The sequence below is a fragment of the Musca autumnalis genome, unplaced genomic scaffold (genome assembly GCF_047663935.1).
Source record: "Musca autumnalis isolate F117 unplaced genomic scaffold, ASM4766393v1 scaffold_1, whole genome shotgun sequence".
NCBI lineage: Eukaryota > Metazoa > Arthropoda > Insecta > Diptera > Muscidae > Musca > Musca autumnalis.
Window position 1 is genome coordinate 69,048,396 of NW_027411644.1, and position 19,333 is coordinate 69,067,728.

Here is a 19,333-nt window from a genome sequence, read left to right on the forward strand (position 1 = left end):
ACCCAAACATCAATCGTCAGCTCGAAGTATAAAGGTAAGCGAAGAAAAAAGTTCAATGAGAAGTTTTTCCTTGGCAACCTCATACAACTCCGACGAAAGTGTCTGCGAAAACAATTCAAACCTCTTCCACTTGTATGTGTCGTCGAATTTAGACGAATGCACACACCAAAATTTGGTTGGTCTGCTTTACAGCAAAAACAACACACGTCGTGCCAGTGTCTTCAATTTGAAGCATTGTGGCGTTTTTTTATTGGGATAGCGTTTGCAATTTTGTTTTTTCAAAATAGTCTGGCTTAATCCCATTGTTGTTGTTTTAATATTTTAAAACAACTATTTTATTAGTGGAAAAGATTTGGCATTGTTCGCCAAGGGGTAAGGCAGGGAATACTATAGTTTCGATGCACGCCACTGGATCGCATCAGTTCCCTTGTTTCTTGTTTGTGGATATTCTCCTCTTCCACTTGTATGTGTCGTCGAATTTAGACGAATGCACACACCAAAATTTGATTGGTCTGCTTTACAGCATTCGTCTAAATTCGACGACACATACAAGTGGAAGAGGTTTGAATTGTTTTCGCAGACACTTTCGTCGGAGTTGTATGAGGTTGCCAAGGAAAAACTTCTCATTGAACTTTTTTCTTCGCTTACCTTTATACTTCGAGCTGACGATTGATGTTTGGGTATAAAAAGTTTCTTGTTGAAGAAGTTATTGAAAAATAACTTCGGTGGAGAATATCCACAAACAAGAAACAAGGGAACTGATGAGATCCAGTGGCGTGGATCGAAACTATAGTATTCCCTGCCTTACCCCTTGGCGAACAATGCCAAATCTTTTCCACTAATAAAATAGTTGTTTTAAAATATTAAAACAACAACAATGGGATTAAGCCAGACTATTTTGAAAAAACAAAATTGCAAACGCTATCCCAATAAAAAAACGCCACAATGCTTCATATGGTGAATATATATATGGAAAATATTGATAACTCAGATCGGACTTTGAAAAATTTCGTATTTTAGTACTATAAACTAAAATAACGTCATCAGGATAAGTCATAGGTTCCTGATATTGTATGTAAAAATGCGGGTATAGTCTACGGCTATTGTCCAGTGAATATATATCTGACATACGAGTCCTAACATCCATGGTTTTGGCAGGGTCCTAAATACTCTAATGATGGCAGCTACTCCTGCTCTGATAAAATTGACTGAATTAACCCTAGGAACTGACATACATGTGTCTATCATGAATGACCATAACAAATTTAGTTAGAATATGGCCAGTTACTTCGATTTCATGGGTTAATTCAGTCAATTTTATCAGAGCAGGAGAAGCTGCCAACATTAGAGTATTTAGGACCCTGCCAAAACCATGGATGTTAGGACTCGTATGTCAGGTATATATTCACTGGACAGTAGCCGTAGACTATACCCGCATTTTTACATACAATATCAGAAAAAAAGATTCCCTGCATTGTTGTCAGTAATATTGCCAAAGACACTTTATACCTAAAATGAATGGATTCCAAGGAATCCGATGTCGAATATTTCAAAACCTGTAGAAATGGGCGGAACTTACCACGCCTATTTAGGTTACTTCCCGACGTAAACTTTCAAAACTCCGATACACGTGTCTTCTGTTTTTCGGTCCTCTTTCATAATCTATGCGGGGTTTCTTGTAATTTTAAAAAAGTTCGATTTTGTTGTACAGTGTTATAGTACTGTTCATTAAATACGTGTTTCCAGTATTTATAAAGCTGGATAAAGTATTTGAAACTAGTCGGGTCACTTAAGCTGGACGATCTACCCGTTTAAAGCTATAAGTCATTGACAGTAAACAGCGTCTTGGACACTGAACGATTTTTGTGATACTTTCCAGACTACTTATCAGTGAGACTAATGTGCAGACATTGAATTGTGTCCGAAATGGTTGTTGTTACAACAGTTCAATAAATGGAAACAGATCAAAGTAACTTTCATCTCCGGAATACAGCTCGCCTAGACCTTTTCTAGCAGGTTTGATGGTCAATGAATGGGTGCAGGACTGTGTTGCACATCTTTTGACATCCGGACAGAAAATGTTGAATTGAAGGCTACAGAAGAGAGATTTTTATTCTTATTGGAACCAGGTAGACTTTTTAATCTGGGTCCACTTGCTTAGAATTAATTGTGCAGATGTCGAGATACCGTAGCCACTTGGAATACGAAGGCTGCACGAAAACTACCTGGCCTAGGCAACACCGCGTATTGCCAGGCGCCATTTGAATTTTTTTGGAAAGTTTGACAGCTTTTAGCCTAGACTTACTCAGGATAGTTTGTCGTTCGACCATGTTATGTTTTGTTTACAGTGACTTCAAAAAATCGCTTTGCAAAAAATGGAATTTACTTGTGAACATTTTCGTTCAAGAAATTTTCACAACTTTCGACGCGGATAATCACCGCTAGAGTGTATTGATCAAATTAAATCTTTGTATGTCGATAAAGGACCATCCTATAGGACTATGAAAAACTGGTTTAATGAATTCAACAGTGGTCGGAACTCGCCAAAAAAAGAAGGTCGTGAGGGACGCCCAAAATCGGTCGTTGTACCAGAAAAAAATATGTCGTGTATGAACGGATAATGCGAGATCGCCATGTTAAATACCGTGAGATAGAGGCATCCTTGGGCATTTTTTCCACCAACTAACATTTGAGATTGCATAAACACCTGGCCGCAAAAATTGATTTTTCTCGTTAGATCCCGCAAACTGGTTCAAAGACATTGTCCATAAAATCGATCGTGGTGCTTCAAAGGACGTTTGAAAGATCGTCACAGACGACGAATCTAGAATTTATGCTTAGGAGCCTGAAACAGAGCAGGAATTGGCCGTTTGGGTCTTCGAAAGTGAGTCAAATCAAACGATAATTGTTTATGTAAGAAGCACTTCGAAGCAAAAGGTTGCCTGTTTCTTCAGAAAAACTGACCAAGTGGCTTAAGATATATAGGACGGTTAATTCGGACAGCTAATTTGTTGGTACACTATAATTTGTTTGCCTAAGGTCTCCTGAGAAATTCGAAAAAACGAACAAGAGAAGACAAATCATTCTGCATAATGACAATGTGGGCTCTCACGCATCGATTCAAACCAGCGCACAGAGGACGAAATCATTGATCTAGCGGCGCGAAAGTCAAAAAATCAAAGTATAAAATTGCGAAATGTTTTCCATTATATCGATTACAGACACTCTGCTGACTAAGATTTTGTTTTTACTTTTTTGTTGTTGTAAATATTCACTCAGTTATTCAGCGTCAAGTGCAAGAAATTTTGACGGATCAGATTTTAATAAAATTGTTGCTAAAACCTGATCTCATATTTGTTTAATTGTTAAATAAATTCGTAATAAAACTAAACAAAGTTTATTTTTTATTGATAGGGGAGAGTTTAAATTAAATTAAAATAAAATGTTTGGGGCCTGAAGTTACATAGTTATAAAGCAATAAATTTTCAAAAATTATTATTTTTTGTATGTTTTTAGTGCAATATACTTCTGTTGGATGGAGCGTAACTACAAAGGTCCACCGAGGTTCGGTCCAGTTATTTTTTTAATAATTAAATTGGACTCCCCAGATTCCGAATAACCAAAATTTAGCTGCAAATAGCTGCAAATCTTGCTGATAAATGGTCTTGAAAAATAGCTTAAATCCTCAAAATACCCAAAATCTGTCGGTACGGTTATATGGGGGCTATATCAAAATGTAGACCTATGTTCGCAATTTTTGGTGGAGAATTTTTGTGTCCACTGGGAACCCCAAATACCAAATTACACCTAATTTGGTCCGAAAATATAGCTTTAAATCCCAAAACTACTGAAAGTCGGGAGGTACCTTAAAAGGGGCCTATACCCAAACGTGGACCTATGTCCACAATTTTTGGTGGAAAGGTTTAGTGATCACCAGGAACCCTAAGTACCAAATTACAACTAATTTGGAAGGAAAAGGTGGCTTAAATCCTCAAAATATCAAATATCAGGAGGTACCGTTATATGGAGGCTATACCAAAATATTTGCCTATGTTGTTCATATTTAGTCCATAATTACCCACAGACACAGATTGAGTTTGTGCAAAATTTCAGAAAGATATCTTCATTCGTTTCCATGTTATTAATTTCGCGCCGCTAGATCAGTGGTTTCGACCACTGTGCAGCGCCTGTTTGACCGGACAAAACGTGGAATTGATGGGTCATCCGCCATACAGCCCTGATTGGGGATCCAATGACTTCATTTGATTCCAGCACATCAAGAAAAAAGGCGTGGTCAACGACTTTTGTTGTCTGAAGATACTGTAAAAGCGTTCAAAACCATATTTTGGAGGTGTCTCAATCGAAGTGGAAAAAGTGCTTCGCCAATAGCTTTTAGTGCACGAAAAAGTGTATAAATCATGCTGCAGACTACATAAGAAAACAATACAACCGTTTTTGATGGTAAATTTTCGTGTTTTCATTGTTAAGCCAGATAGTTATCGTTCAACCCTCGTACCAGCGCTGCGCTCAATTTCACGATTCTTTGGTCAGCTGGGTCGTTGGCACGTATTTGGTTGATCTGTTGTGCCAAATTTGATACCCTGGGTGGGAATAATTATCTTAAATGTAGCACTTTGCAGCCTTGAGTATTATTTCTCTGAATATCTTTTAAGCCTTTTTGGCATACCAGTGTGACGGCAAATGACATAAGGATTTGTTAATAAAGTTCGTGAAGTCATGCCAATTGGCTTTATTAAAACTCATCACGTGCGCTGGTCGGGTCCAACGAAATTGTCTCCTTCGTGACCACGATCGAAATGTGGTTAGAATTTGATGCGATCTGAGTTTGCCAGGATGAATGGAATGGAAGCAGCTAGTAATTGTCTTTTTGGCGACATCGGAAATGTCTTGTACGAAGTCCCCGAAAGGTATTTAAATCAAATAGAAGAGCATTGTAAAGGTCTTCTTTCGAATAAACAAAAACTGGGAAAGTCATCTGTTTAATAGGATACAAGGCAAGTGTCTTCTAGAGAATGCGATGGAACAGAAGGCATCTGGAAACCTGCTTATGGGTCTTCCATGCGAAAAATACTTCTGGATCCAATAGAAGACCTCTGAATGAGTCGCTTAGAAAACTGAAGACAACTGAAAGTGTCTTCTATGGAATTTATGATCCCTGTATATGTTTTCTTTAGAAAAGAATAACTCTGAAAAAAGACTTCTAGAAAATACCAAATTTCTGGATGGGTCTTCTGGAGATTAGAAGACCTCTGGATAGGTCTCTGTATCGATCTTCTAGGGAAAAGGAGATGTCACATACATACAACAACACCGGCGATCTACCCCTACTTTCAATGTAGCAGTGAATCAGCATGCGCTCAACGGCACCTTCATCTACACCAGTCATGCATTGAAGTCATTCACTTGCTGTAATCCATGCAGAATAATTCTCATACACTTCATATCATCTGAATCTCAAGTATTTCAGTTTTCGTCGCTGAAGTCAATTTGCTACTGCTGGGGCTTGCTATCCACCAAGGTAATCTTCGGTGGCGAGTTGCGTTTACAAATTCTGGAAGGGACCACCGGTTGTGGCTGTCCCATTAATATATTACACACAGTGTATTCTTGGTCACTGTCCCTCACAGAGACCTCGTCTTTCTGTCCCACACGGAAGCTTCGGCTTTCCGTCCCACACAGAGACTTCGGAATTCTGTCTCACACGGAAGCTTCGGCTTTCCGTCCCACACAGAGTCTTCGGCTTTCTGTCTCACACGGAAGCTTCGGCTTTCCGTCCCACACAGGTACTTCAGTAGTCTATTCCCAATAGGAGCGTCGGTTCCCTGTTTAGTTTTTACGAAATCGTAACAGTAACTATTGTAGCGTTAGCTAGTTATCACATCGCCAATCGTCATCAGCCGAGCTCCCGAAATCATCAATCACACGTTCCCGATCATCACTAAATCGTAGAATTAACCAGCTTCTTCGTTCCCGTTCACCAACAGCTGCCTTCGATCATCGTCGTTCATAAGCCGAGTTCACGATCATCGTCAGCCGAGTTTCCGAATTCCATCATATCGTCGTCAGCCGAATGTTCAGCAATCAACACGTTCCCGATCATCGTTAAATCGTAGGACCCGAACGATAACCAGCTTCGTCGCCACAACAAGCGCAAAACCCGACTATCAATCTGGCTCGTCGTTTCCGATCAACAATGCAGTTCGTCATTAACGAACATCGTCGATACTGAAACATCAATCAACATCATCGTTCCCGATCATTCGTAGCGGTTAGTCACCCTTATTACCGGCCTTACTACAAGCATTCTCAAGCCTATCAATATCGGATTTCATTGAATTGAACATACTAATATTTAGATCAATAAACATTCCTAGAATGGATAAAAGTAGTCTTTTATTCCGTAAGGTTTAGTAGGTCCTTATTGAGACCCTGGACGCGACTGGACTTACCCCAGCCGACGTGAAAACCACGTTTCATGGTTTTCCTTAGAATAGAAGATTTCTGGATGGATCGTTATTAGAATAAAATACCTCTCCAATGAATACAAGACTTCTGGGTGCATCTTCTATGGAATATATGATCTGTGGATGGGTCCACAGATGTGTATGTGTACATGTGTACATGTGTATGGGCCTTGTATAGAATAAAGGACTTTTGTCTGTATGAGTCTTCTATAGAAAAGAAGGCATCTGGATGAGTATTCTTTAGAATAGAAGATACCTGAGGAAACCATCTTCAGAATAGAAGACTTCTAGAGAGAGGATTGGAGATCTTTGATTAGTTCGGCTTATGGAACAAATGTTCTGTAAAAAGCCAGCTAAGTAAGTAAGATATATTTTTTGGAATAGAAGACCAATCTTAGTGAGTAGAATACCACTTAATGGGTCTTCTAGATCAGAAAAAACTAGTGAATAAAAGACCAGTAGATTGGTCTTCTAAAGAACAGGCAACTTCTGGATAGATCTTCTGTAGAAAAGAAGACTTCTGGATGGGTCATCTAGAATATAGAAGACCTCAGTATGAGCCTTCTAGAAAATGGAACATCTCTGGATTTGTTTTCGTATAAATATATTACCTCTGAAAGGGTCTTCGAAAAATATAAGACATATGGTTCAGTCTTCCTTGGAATAGAAGACCTATGGATAGGTCCTCTTTATAATAAAAGTACCCTGGATGGGTCTTCTTTCGAATATAAAATCTTTGAATGGGTCTTTTTAGAACAGAAGGCTTCTCCTAGTGAATGGAACATCTCGGATGGATTTTCTTTAAAGTAGAATATCTTTGGATTGGTCGTGCTTAGAATGGAAGAACTCTGGATGAGACTTCTAGAAAATACAATACATTTGGATGGGTCTTTTGTTTCACTGTGTCAAGGCCAAAACTGCCTGAAGGAGTGTTCCAATGCGTTTGCGATGTACAAGAGAATTCTTAAATATTTGTGTTGGATCGAAAATCTCAATGGTTTCGCTGTTACTCGTATATGCCAAAAATATCAAAAAAAAAAAACTGGATAAAAAAACTTCAAGTCAAGATCCAGGAGCTTCATTTTCACCTTAGACATATGGTCTAGTGGACTTTTTTGCTCAGTACAATCCTAAGAATTAGAAACTCCAGGGGCCAGTTAACGTTTTCTTCCTTCCATACAAATCGCCCCGGCCTACTCTGGATGCATCTTCTTTGGATAAAATACCTCTACATGGGCCTTCGGTAGAAGATAAGACCTCTGAACGGGTGTTCTTTGAAAAAGAAGACTTTTGAAGGGACATGCTATGGAATGGAAGACCTCTAGATGGTTCTTTTAGAAAAAAAAGAAGACTTCTGGATGTGTCTTGTAGATAATGGAAGACGTCTGGTGGGTCTTCTAGTAAATATAATATAACCGGATGGGTCTTCTTTAGAATAGCAGATTCTGGATGGACCCTGTATAGTATTAAATACCTCTGGAAGTGTATTTGCTCCATCTGATATTATAAAAGAATTCAGTAATGATGACTGACTCACAGATTCACAGACTTACTGGCTGATTGATAAGCAACGCCCAGAATAAACGGCTAAAGAGAGAATCTTGAAATTTTGGATGAAGGTCACTCTTGGTCCGAAGACGTCAGATAAGGCTGGGTTTTTGGAAATTCGAACTAGAGCGGTACGAAAAGTCCTAAAAGTTACTAAATATGGTACCATTTGTATTTGGCGAACCGGTAGAGTTAGAATTCTGAAATATGGAATAAGGGTCACTGATGGAATATAGGATAAACGTACCGAATGGTTTTCAAAAATTCGAACTACATGTGTACGAAAAGTACTAAAAATCGTACCATTATCTGAACGGATAGAGCTAGAAGCTTGAAATTTGGAATGATAATCAAGGTTGAGAAGTTGGGTTGATCCAAGCAGATGGTTAAGCGAATGTGTACTTATTTGTACGAAAAGTACTGAATGATACTAAATTTGGTAAAATTTTGATTTTGGCTAACGAATAGAGTTGGAATACTGAAATTTGGAATTAGGATCACTATAGGAACGTTGGATTGAGATATGGAGGTAGTTTTTTAAATTCGTACTTAAAAAAAAAAACATTGTTCCACAACATCCCATACGGGAAGAGGGAGACTTCTCTCATATCAATGAGTGCACCCCGATTCATATTTAGCTCAATGATATGGGACCTACTGTTTATCGCCGAGTCCGAACGGCGTGTCTTAAGACACCACTTATGGAGAAGTTTTTCAAGGCTGAAATACTCAGGAAATGTCGCCAACATTACTAAGGGGTATTGTACAAGTTCCGATACAGGCGTATGGACTTGTAGGGGTTCTAAATCTACAGAGTAGCTTTAGGACCGAAAATAATTGTTGTCCAAAGACGAACAACAACAACAACTCTTTAATGAATGTAGACAACACAACAAGTATTCAGGCGATACTTACGTGTTGTTATTGGGAAACTGGTGGTGTAGGTTGGTCAAAATAAAACACTAGGTTAATTTATAGACGCAGGCGGTCTTAACTTTGGTTTATTTATATGGTTTTATATCTTTGCGGCAAAGTTGCTGCTTCTGCTCTCAAAGCTTTACAGATGATTTTGATTTGATGATGTTATTAGTTTTGACAGCGATTATATGTCAGCTTTTATGGCGCCAATAAATAGAAATTGTCGAGGTTATCGATACTGACATCCGATAAGCTCCAAACCTCGACATGCCGGGCCCCTTGCACGGGTGCAACATTATAAGATGTGTCGCAAGGAATTGGTATATTGATTTTCAGGTATTGGTAAAATCCATTTTACGTGCGCAATTAGCCTTTTCTTCATAAAATAGGAACTAGTCTGTGTTGTATGAACTATGTTCGCAAATATTCTAGGAATGATATGGCGCCGCTTCTAGGTGTATCTCGAAGTGTAGTCAGGTCTTTCCCAAATGGATTTACGAACTACTGCAATTTGTCACCAGCTTTGCATCCCATAGATGATTCTGAGGTGTTGTTTCCGGGTAGCCAATGTATCTCGATGTGCAGTCAGGCCTTCTCCAAGTGGAAATTGTCACCAGCTTTGTATCGCATAGATGTTAGTCTGCAAAACTTTGAAGCAAAAGAATACCATACTCCATATGGCTCACATTAATATATGTAAAAGTCTAGAGTTTTTTTTTACGCTTTTCTGGCTGAAGCGAAAACCATTTTGATATTATTATAGTCAATTCTTGAAAAATTATATTTTCCCCACCTCTAGTGGGCATTTTTTTTTTTTTGAAACTTACAAATACGGCATATTAAAATATGTTATACTAAGTTTTTTTTTTTTTTGCACTTTTCGGGCTAAAGTGTAACCTTTACCCTCTTGAATATCGATCTGTCATTTCAATTTCCAAAGCATTTATTGCGCTTTTCTGGCTAAAGCGAAACCAAATTCTTAAAAGTATTTTTTTTGTGTGTAGTAACCACCTCTAGTAGTTACTTGGTTAATTGGATAATTTACCAATTGAAAAGTTGTTTTTTTTTTTTTAATTAAAATGTTAACGAGACACCTCTAGTGGCTCATGAATGTTTCATAGGTACACATTTTCTTTGAAATTACCACCTCAAGTGGATAATTCATTTTATCTTTAACATTTTATATAATATCTTTTTTTTTCATCTCTGTATTTAATCTTGATTTTTTACTTATTTTTCTTTTGTTCTTTAGCCTCCAGTGGATATTATGTGTTTACTTTGCAGGCATCTCTAGTACTTGCATCTTAATTGTATATTATCTATATTTCATCTTCTGCATCCACCTCTAGTGGTTGGATACTTTATATTATTTGTATTTAGTTGTCACCTCAAGTGACGTTTACTCTCCCAATATCTTCTTCTCAATCGGGTGATTTGCCATTACCTAACCACCAGTTAATGTGTAAATGACACAGGATTCGATTTGAATCTTTGTTGTCACAAAGAACAGTACGATCTATCTTTAGCAATTTTAACAAACATCATTCATATATTTCAATGAATCAAGTTAATTCTTTTCAAACGTTGGTACATTGTACATTATCTCAATATCACCATTTTACTCATACTTGTACAATCGACCGTGAAACAATTAATATTTGGCTTCTATGTACTACATCATTTTCAACATCACTTTTATCATCTTGTTATGACATTCCAAATACAAGTACCAATACCTTCGAAAGGACTTGTACTTTGAATATGATTTCATTTTAATTTCACATCGTGTCTATCTTTTCCGTAATAACATACTGCTAAATTTTTTCTTGTTTACTTTTACATTGTTTTCAATTTTGTTGTTATTGTTAATTAATGGACCATAAATATACCATCCAAAGATAGAATTTTGAGCTATCATGCTCCCAAGTATATTTCTTCTAGTACCATTTAATATAATGGATGGTAGTAAGTCACTGCCGATTAACATATCAACCTGGTCCGTCTGTAAGAATCCAGGATCGGCAAGCTTCAAGTCATTAATTTCTCTAAAATCTGAAATATGATGCGACGTAGTTGGGATTGAACTAGTCAAATTTTGAATAACCATGACATTTGCTTTTATATCGGAATTGCCTCCATACACAGTTATGTTACACATTTCATTACTATGTGCAACCACTGACCCACTAAGTCCACTTATAGTAACATCTTCGGTTCCTTTTGTTTTAATATCTATTCTCTTAACAATTTTCTTTGTTATAAATGATCGTTTAGATCCTGTATCTATTAATGCCCTTGCAGAGAAAGTTTTTCCGGCATGTTTGATTTGTACAATTGCCGTTGGTAACAAAACGTCATCTTCACTCATAGATAAATGTGTTTCTACATTAGAAGTTTGTATTGGAGTATGGGAAGTACTAGGCATGTCATCTGTCGTGACATGTGATATTGTTTGTCTATTTGCCTCCGATCGAGGACTTTGGGAACCACGTATTGGTGAGTTCGTACTCGTTGGAATTTGTGACGCATTTCCAATATGCAACTTTGTATGATGCTTCTTTTTGCAATATAAGCATCTATGCATACTAAAACATTCTTGTGTTACATGTCCACTTTTAAGACAATTATTACACAAACAATTCTCACGTGAAAATTCAATTCTTTCATTCATTGACATATTATTAAATCTCACACAGTTCTTTAATATGTGGTTTTTACCACACATGACACATCCATTAAATAGTGTCGATTGCGCATTTCGATGCGCTGTAAAGTCCAATTCAAAAGTGCTTGATGCTTTTTCACTTCTAAGACTATCGATTCGCTCTAGAATTCGATGTCTGTTTCTTAGAAACTCTTCCATTTGAGACCATTTGGGTAGCTCTGAATGTGATTCGAGAGACTGCTCCCAAAGGGTCAATGTTTCAACTGGAAGCTTGGTTGAACACAAATATATTAATATCGGATCCCATTGATCCACTTTTACATTGTGTGCTTTCAAAATAGCTAGACAGTCACTAACTGTTGATTGTATTCTTTTAATACCTTCACTAGATTCAACCTTTGCTGGTGAAAGATTGAATAAAATTTTCAATTGATTATCCACTAATACTCTTAGATTTTCGTATCGCAATGATAATGCTTCCCACGCTAACGAAAAATTTTGATCACATAAAGGGTAACGATCTACAATTCTTCCAGCTTCGCCCTTGGTTTTATTTTTCAAATAATATAGTTTTTGGGCAGAAGTGAGTCTGGGATGATTACCATATATGGCCGTAAACATATCTCTAAATGTTGGCCATTCTTCATAACTTCCGTAGAAGTCTTGAGTGTCACAAGGTGGCACTTTTATACAAATTTCCGACATATCAAAAGCAGCTGAGCTGTGAAATAGTGACGGATTTGTAACATCGCCTCTAGCGGTATTACTTTGATTTTTATCTTTTCTATTCTTTAAAATTTCTAATAAATTGGCCTTTGTCGTTTGATAAATGTCTCTGACGGACTCAAACATTTGTTTGGCTTTCAATTTATATTTTTTCTCATTCTCAACTTCTGTTGCAGTAAAAAATACATATTCAAATGCACTGCGTACATTGTGCCAATCTTCATCAATCGATTCCATTTTAGTTTCTATTAAAGAATCCGAAAGATCTTTCTCTGGAGTATTTTCTAGTTTTCTGCACGTTTGCATAAGGCTGTCGGTTTCGTATTCAAATTTAGCACAAGTTATTGAATCCATATTGATATTATAAATTTATGCGTTTTTTATGTTATTATTTTTATGTAAATTATTTATCGTTATTATTTATCTTTTCAGAATTTATTTCTTCTTATTTATATTTAATTTTTTATTATTTATATTATACTATCAAACTATAACTATCACTTTATTTATTTGTAAATAAATAAAATGTAATTATTTCGATAATTGTTTTGTGTTTGCAGTATAATTTTCGTATTCTCAATAAAAATTTAAATTATAAATTTTTATGAAAAAATTATATTATATTTTTTTTATTATTTGTAAATTTTATGTTATTTATTAATTTATTTATTGTATTTTATTAATTTTTTTATTATTTTTTATTGAAATTATTATCGTTTTTATTATTGTATTTTGTTTTATGATTGTTTCGAATTCAATAATTATGCTACGTTTTATACGTTACGGTCTACAACCTTACGTTACGTTACACTAATTCACCCCAAGGTTTGTGTCTACACTAAATGATCAATAGTCGATATGGCAACAATTGACTATTGACAAATCGATCAAGCACAACAATAAACAGATGGCAATATTCGTTTATATGTTGTAAATGTCAAATGAAAACAAACAAAAAACAAATGAAACAAAATGATGTGAAAAAGTGATGAGTGAAAATGATAATTGTTTTATTAGAAAAAATGATGTTAGTGTATGTGTTTTATTTGATAAATACACGCAAAATCTCTAATTCTCTCTTTTTCTTCTAATTTCCACTCGGTACTTCTTGGTAGTGTATTGTGTACAATAATAATGCAAAGGACCGCCACATTCAAACACTGAATATGGGCAGAAAACTTTAGATTTTTTTCATACAAATTTAAAAAAAAATTTTGTGTTCCTGGCAAATCAGCCGATTCGTTTTTAAAGGCTTCGAAGGACCATGTACAAGTTCCGATACAGGCGTATGGACTTGTAGGGGTTCTAAATCTACAGAGTAGCTTTAGGACCGAAAATAATTGTTGTCCAAAGACGAACAACAACAACAACTCTTTAATGAATGTAGACAACACAACAAGTATTCAGGCGATACTTACGTGTTGTTATTGGGAAACTGGTGGTGTAGGTTGGTCAAAATAAAACACTAGGTTAATTTATAGACGCAGGCGGTCTTAACTTTGGTTTATTTATATGGTTTTATATCTTTGCGGCAAAGTTGCTGCTTCTGCTCTCAAAGCTTTACAGATGATTTTGATTTGATGATGTTATTAGTTTTGACAGCGATTATATGTCAGCTTTTATGGCGCCAATAAATAGAAATTGTCGAGGTTATCGATACTGACATCCGATAAGCTCCAAACCTCGACAGGTATTTTGCCACCGTTGAAAAATGTTTGATGTTGCTTTGCCGGGGAATCGAACCCCCGACCTTCTGTGTGCAAGGCGGGCGTGCATACCATTGCACCACGGTGGCACCCTTAAATTCGTACTTATGCGTACGAAAAGTACTAAATAGTACTACATTTGGATAATAGGGATTTGGGTGAACGGATAGAGCTGGAATCCTTAAATGTTGAATTGAGATTACTGTTGGAGTGTAGGATTGGGGAAGTTTTGGAAATTTGTACTTTTTTTGTACGAACAGTAGTAAATGGTACTAAATTTAGTGCAATTTGGATTTGGGTGAACGGATAGCGCTTGAGTCCTGAAATTTGAAATTACTGTTGTGGGTAGGACTGAGGTAGTTTTGTAAATTCGTAGTTATGGGTACGAAAAGTACTAACTGGTACTATATTTGGTACAATGTGGATTTGGGGGAACGTATAGATCTGGAATCCTGGAATTTGGTAAGAATACTGTTGGAGTTTAGGATTGAGACATGGAGGTAGTTTTTGAAATTCGTACTTCTGGGCACGAAATAAATGGTACTAAATATGGTACAATATGGATTTGAGTGAACGGATAGGGCTGGAATCCTGACATTTGCAATTGATATTACTGTAGAAGTGAAGGATTACCTGAAGTTTTGAAAGTTGTACTTATTGGTTGGAAAAGTACTAAATGATACTAAATTTGGTACAATTTGGATTTGGTTGAACGGATAGAGCTGGAATCATGGAATTAAGATTACTGTTGGACTGCAGAATTGAGGTAGTTTTCGAAATTCGTACCTATAGGTACGAAAAGTACTAAATTTGGTACAATTTGGATTTAGGTGAACGGATAGCGGTGGAATCCTGCAAATTTGGAATTATGATTATAGTGGGCCTCATGGATTGAGGAAGTTGTGAAAATGCGTATTTATGGGCTCGAAAGTTCTAAATTTTTTACAATTTGGATTTGGTTTAACAGATTTAGCTGGAGTCCTGAAATTCGGAATTAAGATTACTGTTAAAGTGAAGGATTGAAGTAGTTTTCGAAAATCTGACTTATAGTACGAAGAGTACGAAATGGTACTAAGGTTGGGTACAATTTGGAATTGGACGAACGGATACAGCTGGAATCTTGTGATTTGGCATTAGGATTACTGTTATTATTTTGTATCAATGTCAGTGTAGCGTTGAGATATGTCGTCGAAATACGTACCATAAGTATACGAAAAGTACTTAATGGTACTCAATTTGTTGTTGGGTGTAGGGACAGTGCTGGAGTATGTATTTTTATACCCTCCACCATATGGAGGGTATAATTTAATTTGTCATTCCGTTTGTAACACATCGAAATATTCGTCGGAGACCCTATAAAGTATATATATCATTGATCAGCATAAAATTCTATGTCGATTTGACCATGTCCGTCTGTCCGTCCGTCCGTCTGTCCGTCCGTCTGTCTGTTGAAATCAAGATACAGCTCGCAATTTGAAAGATAGAGAGTCAATAATTGGCACTGAGGTTTTTATTACTTGCAGGATGGTTGTTATTGATAATGGGATATATCGGTCCACGTTTTGATATAGCCCCCATAGAACGGTACCTTCCGATTTTCGGTATTTTTAAGGTTTTAGCTTCATTATCACACCGAAATGGCAGAAATTTGGTACTTAATCTACGTTGGTGGTATAAAACTTTCCCCTAGAACTTTGTCGGTATCGGTCCATGCCTTCATATAGCCCCATAGAACGGTACGTCCCGATTTTCGGTATTTTGAACATTGTGGCCTCAATATTCTACCAAAATGGCTGAAATTTGGTATTTAGACTTCGTTGGGGGTACTCAAACTTCCCCATTAATTTTGTCGGTATAGGTCCACGCCTTCATATAGCCCCCATGGAAAGGTACCTCCCGATTTTTCGTATTTTGAAGGTTGTGTCTTCAATATTCCACAAAAATTTCTGAAATTTGGTATTTAGTTTTCAATGTGATATACAACTGTTCGCCAGAAATATGTCTGTACCGGTCCACGCTTTCATATTGCCCCATTTCTGACTTTAATTCGTCGGCATAGGTCCACGTTTCGATATAGCCCCCATAGAACGGTACCTCCCGATTTTCGTAATACTGAAGATTGTGACGTCAATATCCAACTGAAATGACTGAAATTCGTTATTTCGTCTTCCAAGAGTTATAAAATATTCCAGAAGAGTATTATCGTTATAGGTCCACGTCTTCCTATATCCCCATAGAAACGTACTTCTTGATTTTCGGTATTTTTTAAGTTTCAGCCACATTCTCTTACCGGAATATAGGAAATTTGGTATTTAGTCTTCTTTGAGCCTAAAAACTTTCCGTCAGAAATTTGTCGGTATAGATCGACGTTTTGAAATAGCACCCATGGTGCCTCACATTGTTTTACCGAAATTGCCGAAATTTAGTATTAAATCTTCTTCATACACGGAAGGAAACTATTTTTGCCATTTTACTTCAATACAACTTGTGGTGGAGGGTATAACAAGTTCGGCCCGGCCGAACTTTACGCCGTTCTTACTTGTTGAAGTTAGGGTGGGCATTGGTGTGCAACATGGGTCTCGCTGTTAATGTGTAAGGGTGAGATACGGTTGATATTTATGAAAATCGAACTAAAGTGGTACGAACAGTACTAAAATAGAAATAAATATTGATTAAAATTGGTATAAGTGCGATAAAATTTTCAATGTTCGCCATTTCCAAATTTTATATTGTTTATTTGTTTTTTATATCCTTTCCGCATACGAAGTAGTGGGCACTTTGCTAGTATTCTATATTAGGAAAAATTTTCATATAATTATTATCCCATTTAATGCATCGTCAACATTATCTTATTGTGTACTTTCATGCTATCATCCAATGATAACTTCAGTTTCCCCAACTTTAAACCGTTTGTTTATATTTAAATATTTTGGCAGACAGATTAAAATCTACAACAATGTAATATTATTACAGTTTAAATACATTACACGTGGGTCGTTTTTGTGCATGTTGTGTGGTGCGACATTTGCTTAAATATTCTACGCAGTTTTTCTTTCTTTTGGTCGGAATACGGGGTCGAATTCCTTAAATTGTGTCTCACATTTCCCACAGATGCCAGTAAACAACTCATATGGGAATTAACAATGACGAAACAACATTACCATAGCATTGGTTGCGACTAAACCTTCCGCCCATCCTCCTCACCCATACCATCCAAACTACAAAACTGTCATCATTGTGGCAGTGAGTTATAAAATAAAAAAACACAAAACAGTTAAATGGGTTTTTACTTAGATTTTTATTTAAATGTAAAGGTTGTAACCACTTCCCTCTCTTTCCCCACTTGTTCAACCCTACTTCCGGCCTGGTGTTATTTTTATACCCTCCACCATAGTATGGGGGGTATATTAAGTTTGTCATTCCGTTTGTAACACATCGAACTAATCATTTGCGACCCTATAAAGTATATATATTCTTGATCAGGATAAAATTCTAAGACGATCTAGCCATGTCCGTCTGTCTGTCCGTCTGTTGTAATCACTCTAGCGTCCGCAATAATTGAGATAGAGTGCTGAAATTTTGCACCCGAGGGTCTTTTTTCCATAGGCAGGTCAAGTTCGAAGATGGGCTATATCGGTCCACTCTTTGGTATAGCCCCCATATAACGGTACCTCCGGATTTGAGGTATTTTGACGTTCTTCGCCACATTTGCAGACTGAATTAGCTATAATTTGGCATTTAGGGTTCCTAGTGATCAGCAAACTTATATCCCAAAGGATATGGGCATAGGCCCATGTTTTGGTATAGCCCCCATATATCGGTACCTCCCGATTTTCGGTATTTTGAGAATTTTAGCTACAATTTTTAACCGAACTAGCTGTAATTTGCCATTTGAGGTTCTCAGCGGTCGCATAATATCACCAACAAACATCGTCAACATAGCTCCATGTTTTGGTATAGCCCCCATATAACGGTACCTCCCGATTTTCGGTATTTCGAAAATTTTAGCCACAATTTGTGACCGAACTATCTGCAATTTGACATTTGAGGTTCTCAGTGGTCATGAAACATCTCCACCAAACATCGTCAACATAGGTCTATGTTTTGGTATGGCCCCCTTATAACCGTTCCTCCCGATTTTCGGTATTTTGAGCATTTTAGTTACAATTTTTAACCGAATTAGCTGTAATTTGACATTTGAGGTTCTCAGTGGTCATGAAACATCTCCACGAAACATCGTTAACATAGGTCCATGCTTTGGTATAGGCCCCATATATCGGTACCTCCCGATTTTCGGTATTTTGAGAATTTTAGCTACAATTTTTAACCGAACTAGCTGTAATTTGCCATTTGAGGTTCTCAGTGGTCATGAAACATCTCCACCAAACATCGTCAACATAGGTCCATGTTTTGGTATAGCCCCCATATAACCGTACCTCCCGATTTTCGGTATTTTGAGAATTTTAGCTGCAATTTTTAACCGAACTAGCTGTAATGCTCGGTATTTTGAGAATTTTAGCTACAATTTTTGTCTATTCAAAATAATCGTCAATATAGAGCCATGTTTTGGAATATCCCCCATATAACAGTACCTCCCGATTTTCGGTATTTTGAGAATTTTAGCTGCAATTTTTAACCGAACTAGCTGTAATTTGACATTTAAAGTTCTCAGTGGTCATAAATCATCTCAAAAGGAACATCGTCCACATAGGTCCATGTTTTGGTATAGCCGCCATATAACGGTATCTCCCGATTTTCGGTATTTTGAGAATTTTAGCTACAATTTTGTCTATTCAAAAAATAATCGTCAATATAGAGCCATGTTTTGGTATATCCCCCACATAACAGTACCTCCCGATTTTCGGGAATTTTCAGTGGTCACGAAATTTCTTCACTAAAATTCGTCAACATGGGTCCATTTTTGATGGTCTACATGGTTTTGATGAAACTACCCTCAATTTGACTCTTGAAGTTCTCTGCAGCTATAAAAATTTCCGCCAAAATATTTAAAGATAGGTTGACTCTTTGATATAGCCCCGTTGGTGGTACTTTTCACCTAGCTGAACACATTTTTTTAGATTAAATTAGATAACACTGTGCAACAAAATGGAGGTGAAAGTCTGGGGCACGGAAATTATGAACCCCGAACGACAGATCCGCCGTGAGTCGAACTGCCGCGTTATGGCGTGATGAAATTTTTGTTATAGACCCTGTGGGCCATCAGGAATTAGCGTTATATCTTTGTTCACTGTTGCTTAAGTGCTCTACAAAAACAATAAACAAAG